The sequence below is a fragment of the Pipra filicauda genome, unplaced genomic scaffold, assembly GCF_003945595.2.
Source record: "Pipra filicauda isolate LSUMZ 115617 unplaced genomic scaffold, ASM394559v2 scaffold134_size1991817_pilon, whole genome shotgun sequence".
Taxonomy (NCBI): Eukaryota; Metazoa; Chordata; class Aves; order Passeriformes; family Pipridae; genus Pipra; species Pipra filicauda.
In genome coordinates, this window is record NW_024103818.1 from 798563 (window position 1) to 814452 (window position 15890).

Below are 15890 nucleotides of genomic sequence, written 5' to 3' on the forward strand. Positions count from 1 at the left end.
TATATTGGACTTTTTCACTAAGAAACTGGCTGCAGAGTTCCTTTAGCTGCCTGTCATTGACAACTTTCCTGAATTTTCACTTACTTCACAGTAAACACGGTATTATGAATTCTTCCACAAGATAAACTTGAATTAAATTTTGGGAAAAATACTCTGGTTTGGCAGCTTGAGATGTATTGACATACTACCAGAATCTGAATGAAATTTCTCGGGCAGCGTATCTCCCCATTCAGAGGTAGAAGGACTCAAGGTCCTTCTGTCAACATTTCTACAGCTCGACAGATGTAAGGAGCGTTGCTTGAATGCTGCATAACCATGCTAACAGTGCATCAGGCCCAGGATAAAACAGCCTGTTAAGATTAGCTTGAGCACGTTGTCCCACTGATCATTTCTTTTTAGACAGAAATAGGTATACTTCTGGTTGACCTCCAGCCATTCACACTGATGATCACCCTGGTGATCAGTGCTGTATGTGAGGAATGACATACTGGGCCTGTGGGCTCCTTGCTCCTAAGTGCTCCGTATAAACACTACTAAATATATATGCACCTATTCCTATAGTTCTTAGTTCTGGTAAGACAAGACTTGTCATTTTCATAGGTGATTTGACTTGTTTTTGAGGAACTATGAAATTGCACAACTTTACTTCGTCCTTTATGTAGAATTTTTGAAGACTCTCAGACCTGTATTTATGAACTACTATGACAGAAATAGAATTTAGCCTAAGGTAGCTTTATATAGGTTCTTGACTGTAATTGTCCTTATATGATGAGAGTTTTTCTAAGCTTTTGTTGAACTTAATTTTCGCTAACCAATCTACTAATCTTCAGAGAGTCAAAAGTATAAAATTAGCCTTATACCATCATGCCTCTGTCAAAATGACCAGTGTTTCCATTTCCATCAGACACTAGTGCAAGCTAAAATTCATATTCACTGGCAGCTGAACAGTTTTTTCACTTGACTAAATGAGTTTTCAGTGTTTGAAATTTTTACTATATTAATAAAAGCACTAATTTTAATTACCACCAAGAGAAACTGTCAAGTGTAACTGGCAAAATCATTCATTTACATTTTTTCTGTTCAGCTTAATCCATGGGATTTAAATGTATTTTTCTCTATCTGAAGTCTGTAAGTACTTCCAAGGGGAAAAAGAAAAGTCTCCAGATCACCAGAAAGCCTGTAGTACCAAAGGAGGTATTGTTCTGCATGTATCTATTTTGATTGCAATTAAAAAGTTAAGTGGAGATATTCTATTTACAGGTTTAAAGCACTTCTATATTTTCCTGTCTTTTTCTCACTTAAAAAATTGATATTTTTAGAAATAAACATTTCAGTTTTTTAAATTTGTGTAAGTTTTGAATACAAAACAAATGTGAGAGCTATTCTAATGTTACATTGAAACAAATGTAGATCAGAGATGTTTGTTGTAAAGAAGTACATGTACAAGATTCAAAAACAGGTCCCTCTTATCTAATATGACATGTTTCCTGTGAAGCTGTATTAACTGTATGTTAAAGACTATGATCTCCTAATTAACCATTCTAGGTAGGAAGAGATCTTTTAGGCTCAATAATCCTTATAATATGTTCATCATTCAACAAATTTGAATCTAAAACTGTAGACTTTAATTTATTGGGAGTTAGCCATCTATATGATGGCTGCAAAACACCCAGGAAAAATGTGGTCATGGATAATAACCCATGATAACAGAGAGAAATTAGCTATCTAGTTAATGAGGTTAAGCTACAGTATCCTCTTCCTCATCATGAGCTAAACCACTGGGATCTTGTATGCAGAAATGGCTGGGATATTTTTACAGAGTCTCAGAAATTTAGAGAAGCAGCCTTCAGTGAAAAGAGTCAGAAAATTGAACTGTTGGAATGAAAATCTAAACCGGAACTATAGTCTCTTATTGTAGTGGTGTATAATTTGAGATCATTCCTCACTTACTAAATGGTTCTGTGGTTCATCATTGATTAAGAACATTTGAGTAGGTTAAAACTGGTGAAGTTTCAGGGGAATAAGCAAACAGCAAGTTTTTTGGGCCATTTGTTTCACTACAAAAATCTTCCCATACCATAAAATATTTATAACAGAGCTTTAAGTAATAAAAGTAATAAAAAGGATTATTTTCTTTCCATTCCATGGTTCCTATTCTGTTCAGTTTTGCCAGTAGAAATAACATTAATAACTTTAACAATCAAACCAGTTTTTAACTGTGTCACGTTTAATACTCTTCATCTCAGAGAGTTGGATTTTTCAAGAAAGAATCTAGTAAGTATGAAGCTGTTTTGACCTAATTAGCAAAGTAGCGAGCTTAATTATGAGTGATTCTGAGAAAGCATTTTATTGCTGAAAAGAAAAGCAACAAATCAGTTGTAACTTTCGATGTCCCATTGAACTTTATGACATCATTTGTAGTATAAACCACTGACATAATCTGGCTCTGATTTTGAGTCCTCAAGGAAGGGTGGTTGTGACAGTGCCCTTTGAAATAACATTGAAGCTTCGGCCCCCATGTCAATATCATGCTCTAATCAGTACAGTCTTTATTGTTGCAGGGTCTTCCACCTTATAATTGACCCTGACATATGCTATTCACTCTGCCCCTTGGCTTTGGACTTATAATTTCTGTCATGGTCAATTATTAGGTAATAGAGGCAGCAACCACAGGGACCATTGCTTAAAATCATCCTACACAGTAAGCCCTGAAGTCACCAAATTCAAATATAACTGGAGGGGAAGAAGGGATCTAGTCTTTGATAAAACTAATATTCTTTTCACTTCTATATAGAAAAATGTCAATTTCCATCGTCCTGTATATTACTGAGACAAATGGTGGCAGTGCTATTTCTGAAACAGGTTAAGAAAAAGTACAAAAACCATTACCAAACTCAACATACTCTGAAATAAGGAAATTGTCTGTATGAGCATACAGTATGCATAAAAATTAGATTGCACTACATTTGAAAGGCAGATGAGAGTTTAAGTGACAAGTGGGCAAGTGCTAAAAATAAGGGCATGTTACTTCCTTTCCAACACTGCTTTGTCTGTATGCTTTCTTTAATGTTGTTTAAGCCTTGAAGTAAAGAAATACTTTTCGAGAGTCTGAAAGATACTTCTGATTACCATATTGATAAGAACCGGTTTTGAACAAAAAGGTCTCTTCTTCTTGTCCCATAGGTTCTGTAGTGCCTGAGAAATTGGGCAAAGACAAAAACCAGGACACCTACTCTCTGGTTTTCATGTAAGCATTATGATTTTCAAAAACATACGGTTTTGCAGTCATTGTACTACTGCAATAACATTAAAAAATCATTACAACTTCAGGAATAAGAGCTGATATGAGCAAAAGTTTATCACCCATCTGCAGAGATTGAAAAGGAGGATTGTGAACCAGGGGTTCACTTCAGAGATTCTCTGTCCGTAGTCAACTATGCCACTAACCCATAGGGATAGCCTTCCCTGGTTTTTGCTGCATGAACATTAATTTCAATTTGCTAGTTGCCATTGCCTGGTTTGGGTTGCTTATTTTTGTTAGGTTTTTTTTTGGTTGCTTGGGTTGTGGGGTTTTTTAAAAGTATTGAAGGGAATTTAAACAATTTGTAGTCTTTTCAAGTCACAAATTATTATCTACAGGAATCTTCCATTGGTTTGTTCCACTGTTGATGATTTACTTAATTCTCTTATGTGTAAGAAGACAGCTCAGAAATAATCCTTAAAAGACCTTTGCAAATCTACTGTTTTACAGGTAATGCAAGATAAAATATTCTGAAAAATGTAATTTGGTGATGTCTTTATTGCATATCTTAGCCTGAATAGACAAACTTCTAATTAACATTTCTGCAATTATCTAAGTATTTTATAATCCCATCTGTCATAATGATGTATACATAGCATAGCAATCCCAATAAATACCAAGCACATACAATGCAAGTGCTTTTAATTTAAACCCTAACACTGATTAATGATGGAGTATTCTGAAGCTCTTGTACATATTCTGTATTTCAATTGTATGGTTGTCATAAGGTTTAAACACCTTCCTTCTGAAGTACACGGTCCTGCATATGTTTGGGAGCTGTTAGTCCAGCAACTGCTGTTACTCTGTACAATATCCAAACAAGTAAACTTTGGAAATTACTGATTTAGCTACATATGAGGGACTTTACCAGATTGTGTAACCCAGCTCAGGTTTGGAAGACAAAAAACTTACATTGACTGAACGTACTGATGGATGCAAATAGTAAATTTCCACACCTTCAGAATAAAAAAGTTCTGTTCCTAACATGAATTCTTTTATCTAACCTGCACGTATCACATGACATCCTAAACATTAAATTCAGTTTTCAGCAGTCTGCAGTCTGTGAAGCAAGGAGAATAACTCCTGGCCGATTTAATGGTTTAAAGCATGATTGAATATACTAACAGGGCTCTGTGAAATACTCATTTCAATATATATAATGTTTTTTTAAAATATTTAATCTCTATACAGTCCTCATCCTCTAAATAAGTGGAGCATCTCTACTGAGCTTAAGAAGCAGAAGCAATAGAGCCCAGAAATACTGAGACAACACCAGTGGTCTGAATCTTAAAATTTTATTTTCTGGTCAATAACTTGTTGATTGTTGCTCAATCATTCCTGCTTTTTCAGCTGCTCTTTGTTTCAATTTCTCTCTCTGTAAAGTGACATAGATATACCTTGCAGAGTATTTTGAGATTTATGGAGTTTTACAATTGTGTAAGTTACAAAAGATCACTGTAATAAGTATTTTAAAAAGAGTCTTTTCGTAAACCTTTTAACTCAATGGTTCTAAAGATAATTCTTATCATTTAGATTATGGCAATTAAGGTAGATACTTTGTGTATAATGAATGAGATAATTTATAATCTTAAAAATTTATAAGATTGGTTTATTTTTAATGTTTATATGCGCGTTCATCTGGGGAAGTATTCAGGGACATCACAAGCAGTGTTTAAATCTCACCACGGCAACTGATTTTTCTGTGCTCTATCAATAACATATTTGCAAAACTGCCAGATGGGGAGAGAAACTGCAGTGAGAAAATAATGGTGAGGTTTGTAGTACAGGGAAAAAGGATCAGACTTACATACATGATTTTAACAGCATATTATGAGTAACTTTAAACATTTAACAAACTTCTTAAATATCAGCTTTTCATTGATCTGTGTGCAAGGACGACAAAAGAAAAAGGTGAAAAATGTCATATAGATAAAACTGACACAAATCCTAATGAAACACAATTAATAAGAAATATAAAAATGGTAAATATTTGGATGATAAATCCTGTGGCAAGATGGGAGTCAGAAGGTTACTATAACTTTGCATTAAAGATTTCTAATAGAGTATATCCAGTCTCTCTTTCTTCCACTATGGATAAGATTGGTTAAAATACAGTTTTAAAAAATTTCATTCTCCCAGGCTCTTAAGTATACAACAGCATTAAAAACAGTTAAAGACGGAAAACTTGCAAAACCTCAGTGCATTTTTTATCCCATTTTCAGGCAGCATTAGATCAACAACAGAAATAATTGCTGTCAGTTTGCACTTTTTGACCAATAATTCTCTGTATTTTCTGTAAGGAACTTGAGTGATGCAAATGACCTTATTTTTACAGCATGCTTTTATTAAATAGTTTATTATTTTGGCAGACTAATAAAGATTTTGGTATTTGCTTTTATTTGCAATAATATTACCACAACATAAAAAAGGATTTTATGTTCTTTTTGAGGAACAAGGAGGATAAAAGTGTTGATGGATAGTGCAACTAAGGCATCAGCAATGAGCTGGAAATGAGACACATAAATATGAAAGCAGAGCTAAGAAAATAGAACTGCACCCTTGGCCTTTCTTAAAAGAATACACACATGCTATGGTTCATTCATACAGTTAGGGAAACTCCTTTTGTTTTCAGTAAGTCAGTGAAAATATGAAAGACTAAAATATTACTAGGATTCTCAGCTGTTTGTCATATTTCAGTAGTTAATATAGTTGGGAAACGTTTCTAAACATTTAGAGAAATAACTGTTGATAGTGATGCTAACTTTTTAGATGTGTGTTTTCTTTGATGTATAAATTCGTCCTTCTTTCTAACTGTGTCTTAGACAAAGGTGGTGAAACAATATTAGTTTTCAGTTTTCCCTTTTTTGCCTCTCAAACGGACCTAAGTGTTCAAAGAGTTGAGACCTCGTAGCCAGATTAGGCAATCACACACAGATTTTAAAGCCAAAATTATCAGTTCTCTAATAAAAAAGAAAAACAAACCAAAGCCTAGGTAGCACATAATAGCATTCATCTTATTTTGAATTGGATGAGGAGTTTCATTTCAGATTGAAAAAATTGTGTATTCTTTCTGCAATAATCTGAGCTCCTCGACAATGGGTGGTGTTAGATGTGAGGGGCAGTATGTAAGAGTTGCTCAACGTATTTTATAATCTGAACCTCAATTTCTTAAGTAAGGAACATATTGATTCAAGCAAATAATTGGATATGCCTTAGAAATATTGATATTTGCTTCATTGAGGATACTTAAAATCTGAATTTTACTTATAGCCACCCCTCAAAAAGACAGTCAAAGCAGAAAAATACAAACAGAACAAATACTACATGAAAAAAAAGGTAAACAGGCTAGCAAAACTTCCCCTCACTGGAAATTTGTTTGTTCCATTTGCCTTTTCTAAAAGGCAGCCAGTAAACAGGAATCATGAAGTATGTTTCATAGAAGAATAAATCTAACAATTAATTATATGTCAAGGCTTAAGAATCAAAAAACTGCTTATGCCCATTGCCAGTCATTCACTCCCTGTCAGTAGTAGTTCACATCTTTCCTGGGATGGCATCCAACCACAGTGGCATCTAAAATATAGCAGGCTATATTGTTACAGTTGGAGGTGAAATCGAAAGTTGCACCAAACAGAAGTGACAAATTCACATTGCTCAGTGTTGCCTAGCAATAAGAGATGAGTTTATTATGAACACTTGACTCTATATCCATCGCAAAGAGGCTTTGTATTCACACCAAAATGCCACTAATCTTACAGGCAAAAGGGGCAAAAATAGGGTAGGCAGAAGGAGGGAACAGTCATAGTAGTTCTAAGTATGTTCTGTGTTTCAAGATTTCTCTCTGTCTCATGGGAACTTGCTCAGGAGGGAAAGGCAGAGCCTGCCCATAGCTGAACTGTTGAGATTGGCCAGGTAGCTAGTTACCAGCCTTAATCATCCTTTTGAATGCCCCCAGTAGTGCTGTTTCATTACTAGTATGATAGTAGTTCAGACACTTCAAATACATGAAGTCTTTACTGAATATTCTCGAGAACTGCACAGTAGTTGTTTTCATTGTGCAGAGCTTTCCATTTGCTGCAGCTTTGTTTTCTTTTTTTTCTCTTTTTTTTTTTTAATGGAAAAGGACAAGTCATCAGGTAGCTTTTTATTTATATGGAAGAACATTTACTTCTATCTTGGACATTAGACCATATCTCTCAAAGTATTAATTGCCTAACTGTTCAGATAAATGGGTTTATCAAGAAACATTTAGGTATCCTTGAAGACTATAGTGGCTACCCATCCACATATTTAGGCACATAATCCATTTTAAAAATCCATGCAATAGCTCTTATTAAAAAAAATTATTCTAATAACTTATCTGTTTCTGTGTTTTTATGCCATCTGCATTTTTGACAACTGATTTTTTTTGACAGCATGGTCCATTGTGCCCAAGTTCACATCAGTTTTTTTTCTCTCTTTTTTTTAACATCATGTGACTACATATATAGTAAGAAAATGGGTTATATCATGCATTTTATTTTACTGGTTTTTAACTGAAAAAAATTTATAAAATAAGTATTTCTATTGTAAGGCTGCATTTATACGATAAAAAGAATAAATTCATGAAATGCTATGTAAGTATATTGAGGTTACAAAACAGTTGTGATTTTAAGAAGCTTTAGAAACAAAAACTAAGGATGACATTTAGAAATTATATGATTTAGGTATAATAGTGTGAAGTATAGATAAAAATTGCTCTGTTTTATGAAATGTTTAATTAAAAAGGCTAATGCAGAATTATCTCCTTAGCTTACATGTTCACCTATACAAATTAACTGAACCTGTGAAAATTTGACAGTATAATTTTTTTATTTTTTGTGCAAAATGCAGCTATTGTCTCAAATTGTCACTTACGCAGTAAGCTTTGCAGGTACAAAACCAAGCTACATACATTTTACAAATGTTTTTGTAAAACCTTTAGTAACTTTGGTCCTTTCTTTATTTCAGATTCAACGTGTTACAAACAAACATATTCCACCTGTTACAGCAATCTGGCATATTACTTTCTTGATACGTGATGATACAATACCTCTCAGGTTTGCTGAGTAGCAAAGAGAAATGTAAGCAAATGAAAAGGTTTTCCACTTTCACAGTTTTTTTCTGCTTGGGGTTCTGTTTGTCTGAGAACTGTATGAATAGAAGCCATATTTTATAGTATTTCTTTAACCTCTGCCATCTGGTGTAGGTTAGTTTTTCCACTGCCAACATATCCTAGAGGCCCCAGTACCAAAATGTTTAGTTTCTAAGTAAACATTTGGACTTTATAAATCCAGTTAAAAAAAATAGAGCATTATTTTTTTAAACTGTATGTTACATTTGCCACTAGTGATGACATTAATAAACACAGAGACAGGTATATGGGTTTCAAGGCTTCTGGCCATGACTTTTTCGATAGCAGACCTCCAGAGATGTCAGGCCACCTGACAGCTTTAATCACTGAGTCATGCTCAGTTATCAGGAAGGAACTCGAATATTACTTACTGACCTAAAGTCTGAAGTTGTGTCGAAGGATTTGCATCACCATAGCCACAACCTTCCAAATCAACCGTGGCTTCAGGCAAATTATACTCCCCCTATGCCAAAGCCAGAGCTCTAACTTCTCTATTTTTTTTTTAATATCAACCCAAGTTATTTCACTGCAACAAGAGAGGATTGTTGCTACAAAAGAACTTGGGCAAGTCACTAACCACTTAGAAAACCCAAGCAACTTCTCTGGCAACTTCCTTATGTCTGAGGAAGAAAAAAGCCACAAAAATTGCGTGTCAGAATTCTACTACCAACAGGAGAAAGTTCTTTCTAAGCTTACAAAAGTATACTGTTTCGTTTTGTACTAGCCAGCAAATTATCAAATTTCAATTTGAAAAAAATGAAGGAGTGTTGATTGTCCTAAGTTGATCTTTAGTCAGAATGAAAAACTGAAAAAAACTTGCTTCTGCTGAGCATGAAAAGGCAGACAGGGTTCACCTTAATCAGTATTTTTCAGAGGCAGACAGTCACCAGGGAAAAGACACATAGATAATAAGGGTGCAGAGATTATAAAGGAAAACATTAAAGCTGTGTATAAGCAAGATCTGAAGGGTAAATAAAATGAAAACAACTACTATCTTGTCACTTAATTCAGATTTAGGAAAAGTTCTGAAAAAAAAATTTAGGAACGTTCACTTATTTACATGTCCACATGGTTAAATTTTTGTGTGTTTGTGTTTTTCCCTAAATTATAAAATATCAAGGGTAGCTTGGTTTGCCACCTTCTCCTGAAGCATTTCCTATTCCTGAGGAGTATTCAGAAACATGTTTTTGGCATTAAATGAAATTTTAGTCAAAATTCAGAATAGTCTTTACTTCTTACTGTTTGTTCAGTTTCAAATTAAACATGTCTTAAAAGCAAAGAACAGTAAATAATCTAATTAATACGTGGCTCTTTTCTGAACACTGAGATGCAGTGCAAAAGTTATGCCCATTTAATTGAATTCATTTAGAATTTTACTAGTTTAATCAGTGCAATCTGGTAATGAAGATTCATTAGTATCTTAGAAGTATTTGTTGAATTTAAATGATAACTCGTTTGGGGATAATTCTTCTTGCTGAACAGCATGAATGAAGAGATGACGTATCACCTTTCAGCCAATCTGGAATGTGAAATTCTGTGTTACTTTGCAAGACCACTAATTGCATTTATTCTATTATGCTTAGTTATAAACAGCAGCATCTGGGGAGTGAACATTCTCTCTGCCACGGGGATAGTGGCTTCTGCCTGGATGGACAACTGGTTAAATTGCCTCTATATGAGTCATCAGAACAGATAAATCAGTGCCCACGCTGTGGTCTGTTTAGTCGTCAGTGAAACTTATTTGATTTAATTTAGTAATTTTCTAATTCTGGCTTACTTTGAGACCATTCACAGTTTTTCACTCTGCTTCTTAAATCTTTTTGCATTCGAGTGACAGTTTAGACATGCCCTGAAAGATTTACCTCAGTATTTCTTAGTAGCCATTGATTAGCCCCATGAACCTATGTTTGGATTGGTGTTGTGCCTGAGCTTACCCTGTCCTGTCAGCACCTCTTACCAGTCAGCTCACTCTCTGATTCACTTCTGATTTTCAGTGAACTCCAGTCTCTATGTTCTGTGTCTGGCTAGGCATTTTAAGACTGGATTTAGCCTTAAGAACCCAGACACCTGCTACCAGTCCATCTTTTTATCTACCCTCTTCTGCCACAGCCTTTCCTGTAAACATTTTGTCAATATAAGTGAATTTTTCAAAGGACTCATGATCACAAGATTCCTGCAGATTTTTTGAATCTGAACACCTATATGAGAAGATAAAAAATCAAAGTCAGAACTCCAGGAAGGAAAAGACTAGATTTGGTAGTTATATATTTGGCCATCCACTAATTATGCAGCTCAGAGCCTGCCACAACACTGTATTGCTGTTTTCCATATCAGTAGTAAAAGTATATAGGAAGAATCTGGAAGTAATTTTCATGAAATTTTATCTTTTGTCATTTCTGTCTTAAAGCTGGACACTAAATTGGTCCTAACTCACAGTCTTCCCCAGAAGAGATGGGAAGAATCTCAGGCTAAATTCCAGCACATAGACTGGACTCATAGACCCAGCTCCTTCTGAGGGACAGATTCTAAGCTCTGACTTTCTTCTGTGTATTTCCTACTTAACAGCAGCCTTCTCTGTTTTTCACTAACATAAATCCTATTCAGATTTGTCTCCAACCAGTCTGCTTGCCAAGCGTGGGCTAAGGGTTTCACTTGTCAGCCCCTTGGCACATTAGGTACTTTGTACTTTGTGATGCTTTTGTGAGGCCTTGGGTGGTTTTGATATGATGTACTGTAATCAGTCCAATTAGAATGAAACTCCTATATTTAGACTCTCTATAGAAGTAAATGTACCTACAGATGCAAAGTGGTATTGAAGTCTGTGGATTTTTATCAGGAGTAAATTGGTTGCATGATTTAGATTTTTATGTTTGCTGAGTACCTAAATTCTCACCCAATAACTACTGGCTGTTTATAAATGTGATATGCACGTAGGGGACATATGATCACAGCACGTATACGTTGCCATTTTTATTAGGTGACACACATGAAGAAAAAGAAGATCTATCATAAATATCGTACATAACACGTATCTATCTAGTAAAAATGAATAATAAACAGTCTCTGGAACTTGGTAGAAGTTTAATTCAAAACCCATCACAGACTTTACATGGTTTGGTTAATTGTGTAATAAGTAGTCAAATAAATGTTCAGAAATTGAAAATGCATTCTTCTATAATACACATTTTTAAACAGGTTTCTTGGCATGCATTTTGTTTGTACTGTGCTTGAAGTTGTTTATGGCATTAGTGGTTTGTGTGTTTGTGCATGTTTGCATTCTGTCTGTTTATGAAGTATTTCACTGGTACCCTTACACAGCATGTGGTCGGTTGAAGATTATTTTTGATAGCATGTGTATTCATGCATTTTCGTGAAAGGCTTTAAAGTAAGGTAGGTTAAACACTGCTTATCTGAAATTATGTAAAGCCACACTTGCAGGTTGTACATGTCTTCACAGAACTTAGATACAAAAAGTACCTGCACCATTTTAAAGATGAAACTGTGAGTTGGTGACAGTTTGTTAAACAATCATGGCAATTTGGTATATTTGAGTTTCATATACATAGGCTAATTCTATTAATAACTGGAACATTAGTGTATTTTCTTATCATAGATGTCCAAAATAATTAACAGATGACTCATTATATTATAATAATACCATGTGTGTAACTAATTTTTGAAATGAACTATGGAAGCAAAAACAAACCTCTAAGAAGGATAATTTAAATCACTTTAGTCCCTAATTGACAGCTAAGTATAGGCAATACTTTCAGGACCCCCAGACAGGGCTGTGAAATTAATCTGTGAATTACTCTGGGCTTAGAGTGTTAGTTGATACTATTCATGGTGTTTTGAAAGTATGGGTTGTTCAGCATGTGTCTAATGACATTACAGGAATATTATTTGCAGAAAATGTAGATGCTGAGCAGCTCTAGACACTTACAGGCTTCAGTTCAGTAAGGATTTTGTGAACATTACAGAATAAAATATTGTTGCTTTATTTAGATGCCTAACTGTGATTTTAAGAGCATAATTCTTCCCATGAATCTTGTCCTACACTTCAGGAAACCCTTCTTCTGCAGAAATTATTGAGAACGTGCATGAAACTGAAAAGAAACAGAGCTGACCAATAATAAATTCTTATGAAAATTCCACTTGTAAGTACTATTTCATTACTATTTTTACTAAAGATCTTCACAGATAGGAAACTCTATGTATCGGCTCTGATTTTCTTGAGAATATTTTCATACAAGTATACCTCTTTTCTTCCTACCAGCATAATATCAGACAATTTTCTAACACTTCTTTTACATCACTCAAGTGTGCACTTATGAGAGCTTAAAAAGCATTTCATTAAGTTTATCTGTCTTTGAATGTGAGAATAATTTAATGAATATCATTGAATAGAATTTATGTTGTGCACATTTTTTTTATCTAGTTTCTGAATATAAAATGTTGTACAGCTGTATCATTTATAACACCATGCTGTGCTGCACAACACTAGTTGCTATTTATATAGTGCTGTAACATACAGTGAAACTTCTGCTTAAGAATAATTATTTAAGGGACTTTAAGTGACTTAGAAAGAAGATAGCTAAAGGTGGAATCCAGACCCTCTAGCTACTCTTCCTCCTTGTAACATTCCATACCTATGTTATTCTTGAGAAGTTTAAGTTCAATCCACAGAAAATTACATTTCTATTCCTCAAGACATAGGAGCCATTCATACAGAAATGAGAAACAAAATGTGTACAGAAATAAACTTTACATCTTATGACAGTAGCAGCAGGTTCATAGTGTCAGGAAGAAAAAAAATGATGAAAGGAAGCCAAACCTGACAAACTGAATCGTGGCTCATTTTAGTGTTGTTGAACTTCATTTCACTAACAAAGCAGTGAGTTAAAAAAAGGAAAAACTATGAAAAATACTTTTTATCACCATAATATACTAGTTTTAAAATAAATGTGTAGGTACTATATAAATTCGTAGATCTCGGCAACTATATAGGTATTCTTAATTATTTTAAATTGGGACCAGAGAAGAGGATTTTAGTAAAAGCTATATGATCATACAAAGGACTAGATTTGCTAATAATTTGTATGGTAGCATGTTTCCATACAAAATCAATGTAAAAATCCAAATAACTGCCATATAAGGAGTAGTAAATTTCTACAAATTAATTTGTAATATTTTATGAAATGTAGACTATGTATTTGATGTTACAGAGAGATTATACATAGCATATGGAAGATACACACATTTGTATATATACATATACATATGTGTGTGCGCATGTGTGTGTCTTTTTCCATATCCTATCTATGCATAGATTCCATCTTCCAGTTCTTGTTTTTGTGTAAATCAGGAGTGATTTTGATAAAGTCAATGTTTAAAATGTTGTAAGAGGTTATCGTCAAGTCCTTTATATATAGTAAACACATATTAACATTTAAGAGATGAGCCAAGACAATACTTAACTACTCATTTTGGGCTGTGTCCAAATACTGGCTCACATGCCAGCTATTCACCAGTATAGTATTTAGATAATATTCTTTAGCTGACATGGGTTTATGTTGTAAAGAAAAACCTATATAGTTTGAGTGTTCTTGAAAATAGAACTTAACTTTTATGTTATTTAAGTGTTTTAAGCATTTTAGCCTTGATATCTTCCAATTTATGCATTCAATGCAGTGAGAGTACTGCTGGAACAAGCAATTTAACTTCCAGGAAAATTTAGCAGAACTTTTGGGACTTAGAGCATGTAAGAAGTCAGGCACTGTTCAAGTGAGCATGATATTCACAACCCCCTAGAAAGCATTTTTAAACCCTGAGAAAGTATTTTTGATTTTGCAAACAATATTACAATTATTGTCTAAAATTTTGCTTTTAATATATGTAAACGTCCTAAGGGATTGAAGATATGTTACTCTTCATTATACATATTGGCTTCAGACATCATTATCCACTGAAAGTCACCTCAATTCCAGGTGTGACTATTTGCTATGTAAGAAGTCAAGCAGCTAGTTAATTACCCACTTAAAAAACAAAATTCTGTCCTTAAGACAAAAGAAGGACACTTTTCATTACATTTCCAATGAACTGGAACTTTTGCTTCAAATGATATTCCAAAAACTTGCTTTTTGTCTTGGAACTGGGTCAGAGTTTTCCTAGCCTTGATACAATTGGCATCCTTTCTCCAAATCAAAATATGCCAGCCATAGTACTTTTTCAGTAATACAGTTATCATGCAGAAAATCTTTGATAAGGCCACATTATGCAACATTTGTGCTATAGAGATCCATGAACCTGCAAGGTTATGTGACTGCGAGTAACCCCTTCTGCCATTTGATGTTACAAAGACTTCAAAAATTTGACTGTGAGATAGACTTCTTTTCCCCCAAAGGCTCAACATTCTTTTTGTGCTACATTTTTCAGAAGAACTCTTTGTTTGAAGAAGCTGGGCAGGGTAAAGCTGGCAGACTGGAACACTGCCCTGATGTGTTGTGACAGACATGTAATCTGCCATTTGACCACTGGTTCACACATCAGTGTTAATGTGAATGTGACACCTCTCACCATACTGTTAATCATGTATTACTCTTCTGTCTAAAATGTGGAGATGTGGAGTAGACTTTTATTCTTTTCAGAAGACTGCAAAAAAATCTAGTGAAATGAAAATTTACAGCCATAAAGACAAACTGATTGACAGCTGCAAATCATAGTCACAGCAACATTGATATATACATATTTATAGATCCCTAGATTTCAAAACTAAAAAAGATCATTAGAACAGTCTGCTTAATCTAACGCATTCCCACTCCAAACGTGCAAGGAGTCAAACATGTAGTCCCATATCAAGTGTGAGGAAACCTAGAAGATGGCCTTCTGTAGTCCAGAAATGAGATCAATTCAGCTTCTTTTCCTCACTAACACTTTTTCGTCTCTTGGGTTTTGTTTCTTTTTCTCCTGGTGTTTCATCACCAAAGTGCCCAGGAGTTCATCTGCTTTCATTCAACTGAAATGCATGTACCAGATGGTGCAAATAGCCCAGTATATTTCAATCCTGTATCCATGTCAAAAAACAGGCAGACTGCTGCAGTTCTTGGTTGCTGCACCTCATGGTATCAAAGGCTGGCTAAGAAGAGTGACACTGCTTGACAATGAATAAGATTTTTCAGGTCTGGCAGGGAAGTTACTTTGGAAGCTAAAATCCTGCTTCTACTCTGTAGGAGTTGCTTTTCATGATTAATTAATTGTGTTTACGCCAATCTACAAAGGATATAAAGAAATATAAAAACAGAGCTACAGAAATGTGTCTAGTTAGGATACTTTATATTAACTTTATAGTAACCATTTCATCACCTGTATTTTAACCATATTACCTACTTGCTTGTTAGAAATATAATAGAAACTGATCTAAAATAGAAAGTTCTATAT

At 34.4% G+C, this 15890-nt stretch overlaps 1 long non-coding RNA gene across 1 annotated transcript in view; it reads left to right on the forward strand.

The window, feature by feature from the left end:
* The first annotated feature begins 3256 nt into the window (after nucleotides 1-3256).
* LOC113995924 overlaps nucleotides 3257-15890 on the forward strand; it is a 39492-nt gene continuing 26858 nt past the window's right edge. The window contains exons 1-3 of the long non-coding RNA XR_003543575.2: nucleotides 3257-3751; nucleotides 8291-8403; nucleotides 12518-12610. This is a non-coding gene — a long non-coding RNA (uncharacterized LOC113995924). The remainder of the gene's footprint in view (nucleotides 3752-8290; nucleotides 8404-12517; nucleotides 12611-15890) is intronic.